The 14,991-nt window shown below is 41.8% G+C and overlaps 1 protein-coding gene across 2 annotated transcripts in view; it reads left to right on the plus strand.

The window, feature by feature from the left end:
* The window catches only part of LOC125466052 (A-kinase anchor protein 2-like), a 78,943-nt gene that overhangs the window by 51,897 nt on the left and 12,055 nt on the right, over nt 1-14,991 (plus strand). The window lies entirely within an intron of this gene.

Consider the following 14,991-nt stretch of genomic DNA (forward strand, 5'->3'; position numbering starts at 1 on the left):
CTTGGTCCTTCCTTTCTCTGCAAACTCTTCCAGCCCAAAACCCTCCAGGGTGTCTGCACCAATGAAATCCTGAGCTTTTACACCTTCACCATTTTAATTGCTCCAACAAAGAAACCAATTAGAAGACAAAAGGGGGTTATGAAAAAGGGCTTGCAAACAGGATTAGGGAGAATTCTAAGATATTTTATAAATATGTTAAAGAGAAGAGGTTAGCCAGTGAAAGAGAAGGGTCCATTAGGGACCAAGGAGTTAATCCATGTGTGAAGCCATAGGATGTTGGAAGCGTATTAAATGAATATTTATCTTATGTCTTCTTTCTGGAAAAAGAGAATGTAAGTGCAGAATTTAGGAAAAGGGATTGTAAGGAACTTGCACGGTTTGACATAGGAAATGGGAGGTATTGGAGACTCTGTTAGGCTTAAACAGACAAATCCCCTGGCCTGAATGAATTGCTGTGAAAGGCAAGGCAGGAAATTGCAGGGGCTCTGACAAATTTTTAATTCCTCTCTGACCACTGGGGATATGCTAATGTGGTTCCATGTTTTAAAAAGGGGTGGTAGAGATGAACCAGGAAATGACAGACCAGTGAGTCTTATTCAGTGGTAGGGGAGCTATCGGAAAAAATTCTAAAGGATTAAATTAATACCCACTTGGAAAAGCATGGTTTAATTAGGGTTAGTCAGCATGGCTTTGTCAGAGGAAGGTCATGCCTAACAAGTTTGTTAGAATGTTTTGAAAATGTGATCAAGCGGAGGGGTGAGGGAAATGCAGTTGCTGTAGTTTATATGGATCTCAATAAATTTTTGACAAGGTCCCACATGGGAAACTGATTTGAGAAGGTTAAAGCATGTGGAATTGAGGGAAAATTAGCAAGATGGGTCAGAACGTGGTTTAGTAATAGGACACCAAAATTAATGGTAGAAGGGTGTTTCAGTGACTGGTATAGTGGTTAACAGCAAAGAAAATGGTTATAGGCTACAGGAAGATATATACACGTTAGTCTGATGTGCTGACCAGTGGTAGATGGTAGTTAAAGCTGGTAAGTGAGAGGTGCTGCACTTGGAAGAGGAAACAAGATTAGGGAGTATTCAATGAATGGCAGGACACTGGGTAGCTTAGAGGAACAGAGGGATCTTTGGATAATTACTCACAGATCCCGGATGTCCGGCAGAGCAAGTGAATAGGATAGTTAGGGCAGCGTATGGGACACTTGCTTTCATTAGTTGTGCCATAGAGTAATAAGAGCAAAGAGGTAATGTTGGAGTTGTAGAGAGCGTTGGTCAGGCCACAGCTGGAGCACTGTGTGCAGTTCTGGTTACCTCACTACAGGAAGGATACAATAACGCTAGACGGTGTACAGAGCAGGCTCACCAGGATAGAGAAACTGAGCTATAAGAAATTAGATAGGTTTGGATTGTTTTATTTAGAGCAGAGAAGACTGAGGGGCAATAGGGTTGAGGTGTAAAGGATTGAGAGGCATATGTAAATAGAGAGCAGTCGTTCACCTTAGTTGAGTGGTCAGTCATGAGAGTTTTAGGTAAGGGACAGGAGAGCAGTGAGAATCTGGAATGCATTGCCTGGGAAGGTAGGGGAGGCTAGAAACCTTACATCCTTTAAAAAAATATTTGAATGAGTACTTCAAATATCAAACAGTAAAGAATATGGGACAAGTGAAGGAAATTGTGATTAGTGCAGTTTTTGTGATGGTTTTGTTGGTGCAGTCTCAATGGGATGAAGGACCTTTTATGTGCTGTATGAATCTATGAAGCATTGGTGAGTGCCTTCAGTCTAGTCCTTAAGTTCTAAAATTCTCTATGTCATTTCCCTAAAACCCATGTCTTTGTCCAAACTTTGACTTGACTAAATTGCTCCTTTCTGTGTCACATTTTGTTTTATAATACTCCTGTATAACATCTCTGAAATCTTTCCTTACTCTAGAGGCGCTATCAAAAATCGAAGTTATTTAAGGTTTTAGCAAATGTTTGTAGCTCGGGTTGTGGGTGAAGTTGTTGATTTGCTTACCAAGCTGGCTTGTTTTTATTCAGACATTTCATCACCATGCCAGGTAACATCAGTGAGGCCTCTGGAGAAGCGATGTTGTTCTACTCGGTTTGGAATTTACACTGTCCAGTCCATTATGGTGAGTGGTGTCATTTCCAGTTTTGTTCTGTATGGGTTTGTATATGGTGTCCAATTCTATACAGATCAAAACCGGAAATGACACTACTCAGTGTAACGAACCAGACAGCATAAATTCCAAGTGGAGTGGAATAACGTTGTTTCATCAAAGGCCTCACTGATGATATTACCCAACATGGTGACAAGATAACAAGGTATAGGGCTTGATGAACCCAGCAGGCCAAGCAGCATCATAGGAGCAGGAAAGCTGATGTTTTGGGCCCATACCCTTCCCTCCCCTATTTCTGGAGAAGGGTCTAGGCCCGAAGCATCAGCCTTCCTGCTCCTCTGATGCTGCTTGGCCTGCTGTGTTCATCCAGCTCTACACCTTGTTATCTCGGATTCTCCAGCATCTGCAGTTCCTACTATCAATGGTGAAGAAATGTCTGAATGAAAGTGAGCCAGCTCAACGAGAAAACCCTTCTGCAGCCAGTAGGTGGTGGATGTGTGAAGTACTCTCCTCATTGACAATAGTTGTTAACTCAATTAGTCATTTCAAACCTGGAATGGATAGATTTTTGCTTTGATGTTAAGGAATATTAACGGAATTCAAATACAATCAACTATAATTTGTCAAAAGTTGTGATTTGTATGATTCTCTCCATTTAATTTGTACGTAGAATGAAGCTTAGTATGCGGAGCTTGGAGCAATGTTTCCTAGAAACATATTTTCTGGAACAGTGTAGAAACCGATCCACTGACAACCTCCAATGGCTTGAAATACATTGATACCAGTGCGGCTAAAAATCATGAGCTACAGGGGTATACTTGTATTGCACGAGTTTGTTTTTGAAATATTCACTTTGATTCACACATCATGAAATTCTCCCTCTCCTTTCAAAATAGATCAATGCTCTGATGGACTATCTTGACAAGAAAAACAGGAACACAGTTTGTTGGCAATGATTGCATAATAAGGAAGGGAAGAATAGAGTTTCCTTGCTGTCTGGGACTTCTGGTGTCTTACTGATGCAGATGGGATATGCCCTGTGCCCCACAGCTTGAAGCTGGCCTAGTGCAGTGGACAACACTGACCAATGACATATCCTGGCTGTCTCAGTTCCAGGAATTCTCTCTGCTCTACTGCTTATCAGAGGTGTGCAGAGTCCAAAGGCAAACTCTCTCTCACACAGATAAAACATAAGTTTTATAGAGCCTCAAGCAATTTGAGGCCTTCTATCTCGATCGGAACACATTTATTTTTTGCCTATGGAATTTTCTGGATCTTCCAATTTATGTAAGTAATTTTGTAACAAACTGTTCAACCTGCAGAACAATTAATGGAATGTTTACTTTTGGGTCACAGTCAGTGTGTTGTAGACTTATCGGGAAAGGGCAAGTTAGCTCTCAAATGTCTCTAAAATACATTTTACTTCTGTTTTGACAGAATATTAAAATATTGTCAGCTCCTCAAACTATGTTGATAGTGTATCTTAACATGCAAGCAACCTATTTCCATGAATGTGCAAGCATAAATGGGGGATTCATTTGGTGAAATGGGGGAAAACAGAAACCAGTTTGGTCTGGATCTTGTTTCTTTATGTTTTCTCACTGAGCTTTTTCTAATTCTGCCATTCACACTTACTCTGGACAAATGCTTTGTTCTCTTACAATAACCATTGCCTTTTTACTTTTCTCATTTTGTGAGATCCTGGTTTAATTCCTCCTATCCACCGTCTCAGACCTTTTTTAATTCCTCTTTCTGCACCCTCTTCGACAACATAAACCTGTCACTTTTTCAACTCAAAACATTTCTCTGTGCAGATGCTGCTAAATCCATGAAGTTTCTACAACACTTTGTTTAGAAACCTGGAAACTAGGCTACTGCACTTCTACCACCTGCATGTTTGAAAGTTTGGTTTTAGTGCAGTCCTGATTGTTGATCACGACAATTTGCACATGCCTGAAGTAGCAAAGAAAAACCTGCAGGTTTAGCATTCAAACACTAATTAGAACCATTTTCAGTTTTAACGTGAGCTCCACTCACCCATTTCCACTGAATGTGTAGAGTCAGTAGGTTGACACGCACGAGATGGCTCAGGGGCACAGATTCCTGGCCATAGTGCTGGAGACCTTCAGGAAAGTCCTCAGGAGGGGTAGAGGTGAGTGTTAAGTCCCGTACACACAAATGGGTTAGAGTCACCCTCACCCTTCCTTCTCAAGCAGGTGGGACTGCCCTGCTTGGGCCATGTCATTTTCCTCCCATTTACCTTTCCAGATAAAGGGAGCCTCTCAGAAAGGCATCAATGACAGTACGCTCCTTTTCTCCCTTTGACTCCGGTTAGTAGTTGGAGCACTTCACTTATTGTTTACATGAGCATCAGCACAGATTTCCAAAATCAATGATTTTTATAGCGTTGGTTAAGTCTCAACAATGCCTCCCAGAAAGTATCTCAATATTTTAAATTCCCCTTCAGCAGTAAATGCTGATATACCTGAAAGTAGCACTCATCACCCTGAGTAAAGATAATCCCAGTCAGCTAGTTGATGTTAGGAGGGGAGATTGAGTCAATCACTACACAACAAAATGCTGTGCAACTTATTAAACAAGCACCAGCAAACAACCTTAACAGAAAATTAGTGTATAATTACTATCCAAGATGTTTCCTATATTAAACCTCAATTCATTTATCGTGGCTTGTGCTAATTGCGGGTCAATTGGTGGTTCAGTTTAAAATTGCAGCCACTTTGATTTTTTTTAAAGCTTTCAGTGATGGGATAATTGGTCTTATTGTGTTCTGCCTGATCTTGTTACACTAAGTAAGGTAAGAGACTGAGAAGTTATGTACAACTATGAATCTGGTTTTGCATTCATTCATTCATGGGATGTGGGCATCACTGGCTCGGTCAGCATTTATTGGCATTTCCTTATTGCCCAAAGGGCAGTTAAGAGTCAGTGACATTACTGTTGGTCTGGAGTCACATGTAGGCTAAACCAGGCGAGGACATTTCCTTGATTCCTTTCCCTAAAGGATAGTAGTGAACAAGGGGGCTTTTATTACCACTGACAATGGGTACATAGTTGCCATTGGGCTAGCTTTTTATTTCAGATTTTTTAATTGAAATCAAATTTCACCATCTATTATGGTGAGATTTGAACTCCTGCCCTCAGAACATTAGCCTGGGTTCTGGACTCTGGGAGTTCTTACTTAGTCCAGTTCGACAATAGGGTTGCCAATCCTCCAGGAATTAAAGATTAATCTTCCATCAGTAACATAATAAAGAAATTCAGTAGAGATGAGAACTGCTTCACGTTTCCTGGTGTCAGTGTTGGACTGGGGTCAGTGTTGGACTGGGGTGGACAAGGTCAGAAGTCACATGACACCAGATTGTAGTCCAACAGGTTTATCACAAGATTTCAGAGCAATACTCCTTCATCAGGTGAAGTCACCTGACGAAGGAACAGCGCTCCAGAAACTTGTGATTTCAAATAAACCTGTCGGATTATAACCTGGTGTCGTGTGACTTCTGACCTAGTTGTAAATGCATCAGGCAGAGAAGTCTGTTTGATGTGGTATGGTAGTGGGGGTGAAACGGTCAGAAATGTAGCCATAGTTTGCTGAACCAATAGTCTTCTGAGCAAGAGCCATATGCCCAGAATGCTAGGGCCTGAGCTGTGTCCCAGCAAGGAACCTCAGGAACAACAATCAAGTCGTCTGAAGAACAATTCATTGGGGAAATGTTTCTCCGACAAGCTTACCTCAGAGAAACGGCAACGCAGCCATCCTTCTTAAGGAGTTTTTGTGTTCACATGGTGATGGTATCAGCTAGATCTGTAAGCTTACTCTAGGATTTAAATCCCACCACAGCATCTGGAAATCTGGAATTGAAAGCTACCCTCACTGATGGTGATATCATTGTAAAATCCCATCTCATTCGCTTGTGTCCCTAAGAGAAGGAAATTTGGTGACCTTCTCTGTTCTGGCCCACAATGACTCCAGGCCCACAGCAATATGGTTGACTTTGAATTATCCTTGACATAGCCAAGGAAGCCACTCTGTCTAAGGGTGGAAAACAATGCTGGCCCTGCCAGTGACACCCACAAATGGTAGAAGAGTAAAGTTGAAGATCAACTTGTTTCTGTCCTGTCATCTTATAACTGGCCAGTTGCTCAAGGATTCACATTGTCCTTTGTTTATTTATCAATTAGTGTGTTTAGGGTCATCAAGTCTAGTTAGACCAAGTTCCAAGTTCCGTACCCATGAAGATAGCCTCAACTGTGATCTTAGATTCATGTTGCGCTACATGTGACCCCACCACATGGTTCTGCATCTGTAAAACCTTCCTTATTGTCCTTTTTTGACACCATCATCTTGATTAGTTTGTATGGTTTTGGATTACTTATTACTTTGGTTAGACCCTCAGCATGTGACTCTTATACCTATCATGTTATTCCAAACATTTGGTTTGTCTCCTTATTTTTAATTTTAAACTACTACCTTATTTTTAATTTTTTGTAATTATCTCTCTGCCTCATTTAATTGGATTATAGGAATTCCTCCTCTTAGTACTAAGCTGTTGACTGTCCACTCACACCATTTGTATGATCTTTTGATCTCCATGCCCTTGATCTCTCTGTCCATAAATTCTGCATTCTGTGTGCTTCTCTTTCAATTCATCTGGCAAAAGGGTTTAAGCTTGCGCTTTCAAATGTGTGACTTCTGACTTTAAGATTGTTTTAAATACCTGAGGTTCATAAAACTTTGGAATTTTGCTTTGCCAGCCAAGGGAGAACAGTACAATACAATTAAATTCCCATTAAAGGTCTAAATGTTACTGCTGTGCTGCTGCTTCTGGTAAATATGTTGTAGAGATACCAATCTGATAATGGTTCAAATACCTCTCCTGTTGTTATGTGGCTCTGCTGAACTGGTTTGAGTTGGGCTATATTGACAAATCTGTCTCTTGCCATGTGTTAGTTAGATAGAGAAATTCTTTTTAAAAATTCCCAGGGTGACAGGTGCTGAATGTGGTGATGATGCAAATAAAATAAGTCATCATAATTTATAGACAATTATTAAAATTCCTGTACACAAGTATTTACAACACATTGTAAAATGTATTGTAAACTTCAACTTACAGTCTAGAAGTGAAAGGTTTCCTGCAATCTGTAACCAATCTTTGGACTTTAATACAAAACACATGCTGTCAGGCTGAGTCAATGAAATTAAATTCTCGATCAATTACATCCTGTTGGGGGTTGGTTCGCATATTTGGCTGTGCAGGCATGGGTTTATGACACAGAATAACGCCAGCAGTGCAGATTCAATTCCCACATTGGCTGAGATCATCCTGAGGAGTCACCTTCTCAACCTCACCCCTTGCCTAAGGCATGCTACCCTCAGCTTAAACTATTACTGTCTAATGAGAGGCAAACCCAATGGTCCTTTAGCGACTTTAGTTGATAAAATTTATATAGTTGGGGATTGGGCTCCTTCGTTGTCCAGATATTCTATTTGTGGAATGATGCTGGCAATTGCCTTTTCATCCAATGGACTTCTCTTTCTATTTTAATCGAAACAGCAGATTTAGGTGTCTCAGCTCCAGGCAATGGAATCTTAAATTCTGACGGCCAGGTATATGTTGATAACTCCTCCCTTTTCCCCGAACACGTTGGCTTTATAGTTACAAGACTTGCTCTGAAAACAAATGTGTCTCAGCAACATTCCAGCTGATGGTGATTCAGGACACGTCAGATCCCAGAGTAAAAACCACCTTGATAGACTAAAAGTTTTATTTTTTCAATATGGTTATGATTGTGGCCAGTCACTGAACATACTGACATGAGGGTGCTAATGTACATTTAACAAAGGAATGCCGGATTATTGCACAAAACAGAAAACTATAAATATCAGACAATTTAGAACCAACTTAACATAAATATGAAAAAGTTTCAACTTTCTTTTTGCTCTCAGCAATATCCCTTATAGTCACTCAACCCCAGTGAAGCATCAATCTTTCCAGCTCAGATTGCCTGGACTTCTTTCAGTACTGACAATCAGGAGATTTCTACAATTTTTTTTAAAAAGGCAAACAGCCCATCTAGTAAAAAGACTTTTACTTAGTTTGTTTTTCTGTTTTGGTTTGTGGGCTTAAATCTGGAAAGAGATGTTTTAGGAATCCACATTGATGCCACCCGAAGGTCGCAGGAACAGCACCTCATATTTCTCTTGGGAACCCTGCAGCCCAATGGTATCAATGTGGGCTTCACAAGCTTCAAAATCTACCCTCCCCCGACACGTCCCAAAATCAGGCCAGCTCGCCCCCAACCTCCCTAACCTGTCCTTCCATCCACCTGAAAACCACTCCCACCTAAAGCCCCACCCTCACCTCCTACTACCAGCCTCATCCAGCCCCCCCTTGACCTGTCTGTCCTCCCTGGACTGGCCTATCCCTTCCCTAACTCCCCACCTACACTCACCTTTACTGGCTCCTTCCCCCCCCTTTGATCTGTTTGTCTCCTCCCCACCTGCCTGCTCGTTTATCCATCCTCTATCAGCCTCCCCCCTCTCTGTATTTATTTCAGATACCCCTTCCCCTCCCCCATTTCTAAAGAAGGGTCCAGACCCGAAATGTCAGCCTTCCTCCTCCTCTGATATTGCTTGGCCTGCTGTGTTCATCCAGCTCTACACCTTGTTATCAACAATTGTTGACAGATGTTTTTAGAAGCAATAAGATGGAGGATGGGAAAAAGTTCTGGCTGTAAGAGCTGCTCCTTTTTTGAGGTATTTTCAGCATTGGAGCTGATTTCCTCAAATTCTAGAAGCAGTAATTACTGTTTTATAAGCTGTTGCAGTGTTTTGGAAATTTGGGGAAAAAGCATCAAAACAATGGCACTTTAAAAAGGAGGAAGACTGACAAAAGCAGTGACCATGTGGAAAGTGAATCAAATGGTGTAAGACCCAGCAGTGAATGTGCACAGCTGACTGTTTGATTTCAAGTTTCTCTGGACATTGGAGTTCATCTAAGAAAAATTAACAAACAGTGAAACTCACAGCTGACCTTTGAGAAACCTCTATGGGAGAGCTCACAGCAGGGGAGCAGCTAAGTGATGTTTTAAAGTGGGGTATTTTTTTGGAAATCTACAACAGTGAGTAGAGTGGGTTCCTTTTTGATTATACATTTTATTCAAATCTGTCCCTTGATTAAACTTTAAAAATGTAAACATAGGTTAGCTTGAAAAGCAGTGTTTTTTAGAACAGTAAGACTGTGCTAGTTCCTGGGTCTGTAGGTTGCTAAGGTGCAAAGATGGTGGAGTAATGTGCTCTTCCTGATGGATGTGGGAGATAGGGAGTATTTCCATGCCAAAGATGATTATGTCTGCCAGAAGTGTGTTTTGTTGCAAATCCCATTGGATTGCATGGATTGGTTGGAGCAGCAGTTACAGGCAATAAGGAATTTACAGGAGTTAAGGGCTGTGATGGATGGCAGTTGCAGGGAAGGAAGTAAATCATAGATACATTCAGGTAGCTGGGTTACGTCTAGGGAAGGTAGGAGAAGGAGGCAGGTAATGCTGGAGTGTCCTGAGGCTATCCCCATCTCAAACAAGTATGCTGTTTTCGAAAATGTAGGGGGTGATGGACCCTCAAGGGAATTAAGCACAGATAGCCAAATTTTTTGTACTGAGACTGGCTCTAATGTAATGAGGGTCATGTCAGGTTCCGTGCGATCAGTTGTGATAGGGGACTCTCTAGTCAGCTACCCTAGGGAAATAAGGCAGGACAGGTGACTGAGCTGTCAGTAGGGGAACACATAGGGCCCAGTGACCATAATTCTATTAGTTTAAAATAGTGATGGAAGGATAGACCAGATCTAAAAGTTAAAATTATAAATTTGGGGAAGGCTAATTTTGAAGGTATTAGACAAGAACCTTCAAAAGTTGATTGGGGGTGAACATTTACAGGTAAAGGGACAGCTGGAAAATGAGAATCCTCCAAAAATGAGATTTTGATAGTCCAGACTTAGTATGTTCTTGTTAGAGTGAAGGGCAAGGCTGGTAAATGTAGGATTTAATACACTTGACAGGACATAGCAGTAGTGTTGTTGGGCTATTAACCTTGCAGCGTAATGCTTTATTACCTACAGGACACTATAACAGATCCAGCCAGCTGTGTTAACCTATGAATGGCCTTTCTGCCACCGCGAACAAAACCCTAGCTGGTTATTCAAAAGGATAGACTGAATAGGCAGCAAAACATTGCTGTATGTTGCCAGCCTGGAAAGATTTAGTGAATAGGAAAGATTGGATAGACTGAGGCAATTCTTTCCACAACAGAGTTAAATCTCTTTTGACCTCTAGAGGTGTATTAAATTAGGAAGGGCCTCTAATGAATGGATGGGAAGGATCTATTTCCATTAGCAAAGGGGCCACTAACCAGAGCACCAGACTAAAAGTAAATAGTGGAAGGATTGTGGTAAAAGGGGTTACTGAAGTATTTTTGCCCAGAGGATACTAGGGGTCAGGAAGTCACTGCCTGAAAGGAAGGGCTATGGAGTAAGAGTGGGAAAGTAGAATTTGATTGGATGGCTCGTTATGGGCTTATCAGATTCTATAGGCTGACTGTTCTCTTTCTGTGCCAAAATATCCAAATGATTCCAGGTGAAAGATCATGTGGAGGCTGCGCAAGAGTTGGATGTAACAAAGCACATGGACCTCAGTACTGCCAGACCCTGGAGATGTTAATTTTTGCCCATCAACACAGTGTAGGCCTTGCACTCTCTGATCCAAACCTAACCAGGGCAGAACCTCAGGGGATAGGAGTCTGCCAGTGGGGGCCTGGAGCAATGTGTCTGGCAAGGGCCTTGGGACTCTAGTTCTCTTGGTCCACAAGGAATTGAAGAAAGGAATGGACGTTACTCTTCAGACCTGATCCCTGATGTGGCTGGTTTGACCTGCTTAGAATTACATCGACACCCAGCTACAGTTACAGTCAAATCATGATGGAATCATTGCACCTGGAAACTCAATATTTAAGGAAGGACCTCAATGGCTTCAGGTAGTTTCCCTCTTGCCCACTCAAAAACAAAACTAACTAGGAGATAGCAAGAACTGCGGACGCTGGAGACAGAGTCAGCACAGTGTGGAGCTGGAGGAACACAGCAAGCAGGGCAGCAGAGGAACAGGAGAGTCGACGTTTCAGGTTGGGACCCAACATTCAGACGGTTAGTTCACATGAACAATATGCAGATATTAGGACAGGTGATTTTAAGAAGCATCTTGAAAGAGGAATGAAAGGAAGAGGTGAAGAAGTTTAAGGAGGGAATTCTGGAGCTTGTGGCCCAATCAGTTGAAGTCACAGCCAAACAACAGTGCAACAACTAGAAATTGGACATTCTTGTCACCAAAAGTGGAGGAATGCAAAGACCGCTGACATTAATAGATGAAAAGAACAAAGCGACAGAGAGGTCTGAAACAATGGTGCAAACTTTAAAATGAAGGCACCACTAGATCATCAGCCAACCATAGTCAGTGAACAGAAGAGTGATGGCTAACCACAGTTTGCTGTGAGACGGGATATAAAATTAAATTAAATTCCCTACAGCGTGGAAACAGGCCCTTTAGCCCATTAAGTCCACACTGCCCCTTGATATATCCCACCCAGACCTAACCCCCATAACCCACACACGCTTGAATACTACAGGCAATTTAGCATGGCTAATCCACCTAGCATGCACATTTTTGGACTGTGGGAGGAAACCCACGCAGACACAGGGAGAATGTGCAAACTCAGCACAGACTGTCACCCGAGGCTGGAATTGAAACCCGGTCTCTGGTGCTGGGAGGCTGCAGTGCTAACCACTGAGCCACCGTGCCACAGATATGGGTGGCTGAGTTCCGGATGAACTCAGTCTACAGATGGTCAGAGGTGATTGGTCAGGAAAGTATTATCAAGTTTAAAGGCAGTTGTTATGAACTACACAGAAACAGGTAATCCAGGGGCCATTGGTAGATTGATTTCAGAAAAAGGAAAGCCATCTTAGTGTTATGCCTCATTGGGGTAGCTCCAATACTCCAAGAAAATCTCACTAGTGAAAGATTTTGAAAAGTAAACAAAATTCCCCATAGACCCGTTTCTGCACTTAATAAGAATGATTTATATATTACAAATGAATAGATTCTATTTACAAATAAATAACTGTTGACATTTAACTCTACCAATTAAAACTCTAAAGCCCTTAATAACTCTCCCTCTATATACATACACATAGACAGCGAGGAAAAAAAACACGGGTGTTACAAATGGAGGGAAAGACCCCAGTCAGCATTTCAGTGGTCTTGTCCAGAGGGTTTGCTCAGATAATCCAGTTGTTGAACAGTTTACTGCTTCTCAATCTTCCCCTTCCAGTTTCAGTGTGACTGGTTCATTCTTATAAAGGTCTTTGATTTATTAGTGAAAATTCACAGCTTAAAAATGGAAAGGAGAAATAAGATGGCTATCCTGAGGCTTGAGATACTTTTTATTGTAGAGAGGAGATAGCTTCTACCAAAACGTTCATACCCACAAACTGTTCTGCCATCTGGGAGCCAATCATACAGTTGATGGGAGGCAGAAAACCTTTGTCATAGATAAATGGTCACTAGTGCACAGACTAATCTGCTACTTGTTGCCAGTCAATGCCCATTTGTACACAACCCTTGGTTCCAGTTTGTCTAAAAACTAGTCTTCCACTACTGCTTGACCAAATAGCTGTGTAAACACTACCAACAATAAGTGTCAGGTTATGGAGTCATAGAGATGTACAGCGCAGGAACAGACCCTTCAGCCCAACTTGTACATGCTAACTATATAGCTTAAATTAATCTGGTCCCATTTGCCAGCGTTTGACCCACATTGTCTAAACCGTTCCTATTCATACACCCATCTGGATTCCCTTGAAATGTTGTAATTGTACCAGCCTCCAACACTTCCTCTGGCAACTCAATCCATATATACACCATCCTCTGTGTGAAAAAGTTGCCCTTTAGGTCCCTTTAAATTGTTCCCCTCTCATCTGAAACCTATGCCTCCTAGCTTTGGACTCACTCAACATTGGGAAAGACCTTGGCTATTTACCCTATCCATGTCCCTCATGATTTTATGAACTCTATAAGATCACCCCTTTGATGCTTCAGAGAAAATAGTCCCAGCCTATTCAGGGTGTCACTATAGCTCAAACCCTCCAAACCTGGCAACATCCTTGTAAATCCTTTCTGAACCTTTTTATCCGTCCTATAGCAGGGAGACCAGAATTGCACGCAGTATTCCAATAGTGGCTGAACCAAAGTCCTGTACAGCTGCAACATGACCTTCCTACTCCTATACTTGATGTACTGATCAATAAAGGCAAGCATACCAAACGCCTTCTTCACTGTCCTATCTACCTGCAACTCCACTTGCAAGGAACTATGAACCCACACTCCAAGGTCTTTTTGTTCAGGAACACACCTCAGGACCTTACCATTAAGTGTATACTGATTTGCCTTTCCAGAATGCAGCACCTCACATTTATCTAAATTAAACACCATTTGCCACTCCTCAGCCCATTGGCCCAACTGAAAAAGATCCCGTTGTACTCTGATGTAATCTCTTTGCTGTCCACTGCACCTCCAATTTTGGTGTCTTCTGCAATCTTATTAACCATACCTCCTATGTTCACATCCATATCTTTTAAATAAATGATGAAAAGTAGTGGACCCAGCACCGATCCTTGTGGCGCACTGCTGGTCGCAGGCCTCCAATCTGAAAGTCAATCCTCTACCTTCCAGCCAGTTCAATATCCAGATGGCCAGCTCTCCCTGTATTCTGTGTGATTTAACCTTGCTAACCAGTTTACCACACAGAATGTTGTTGAATACCTTACTGAAGTCCAGAAAGATCACGTACACCATTTTGCCCTCATCAATCCTCTTTGTTACCTCTTCAAAAAACTCAGTCAAGTTAATGAGATACGATTTCCCATGCAGAAAGCCATGTTGACTATCCCTAATCAGTTCTTGCCTTTCCAAATACACAAGTAAATCCTGTCCCTCAGGATTCCTTCCAACAACATGCCCACCACCGATGTCAGGCTCACTGGTTATAGTTCCCTGGTTTTTCCTTACCACCTTTCCTAAATACTGGCACCGCGTGAGCCAACCTGCAGTCTTCCAAGCACCTCGCCTGTGGCTATCGATGATACAAATATCTCAGCAAGGGGCCCAGCAATCTCTACCCTAGCTTCTCAAGTTCTGGGGTACAGCTGATGATACATTTTAAGTCGTCCAGCACCACTTCCTGTGTAATATGGATATTTTTCAAGATGTTGCTGTTTATTTCCCCATGTTCTATATCTTCCATATCCTTCTCCACAGTAAACACTGATGCAAAATACTTGTTTAGTATCTCCCCCATCTCCTGTGGTTCCACACATTGGCAACCTTGCTGATCTTTAAGAGGCCCTATTCTCTCCTTTGTTACCCTTTTGTCCTTAATGTGTTTGTGGAACTCCTTCGGATTCTCCTTAACCCTATTTGCCAACTTCCCTTTGCACCCCATAATCTCCGAGTACCTCTAGGTATTCTAATAACTGTATAAAGAGATTGTTGTCACTTTTTAAAATTTGAATTCCTGTTGCCACCACTATTCAAGTTGCAATACATAACCTCTGTGAGCAACATCCACAGCTTTTATATTTAGTTTAAATCTTCCCACGTAAATATATCTGATCCACAAAGTTCCTTAAAGACAATGTACTCCAGTTGAGAACAATTTGGCAAACTAGCCTATTTTGTGCTATGATTAGTCCATTCAGCAAACCGACTCTTCTTCAGAACAGACGTGTTAATGCCACAGG

Source organism: Stegostoma tigrinum, chromosome 30 (genome assembly GCF_030684315.1).
Source record: "Stegostoma tigrinum isolate sSteTig4 chromosome 30, sSteTig4.hap1, whole genome shotgun sequence".
Classification (NCBI taxonomy): Eukaryota; Metazoa; Chordata; class Chondrichthyes; order Orectolobiformes; family Stegostomatidae; genus Stegostoma; species Stegostoma tigrinum.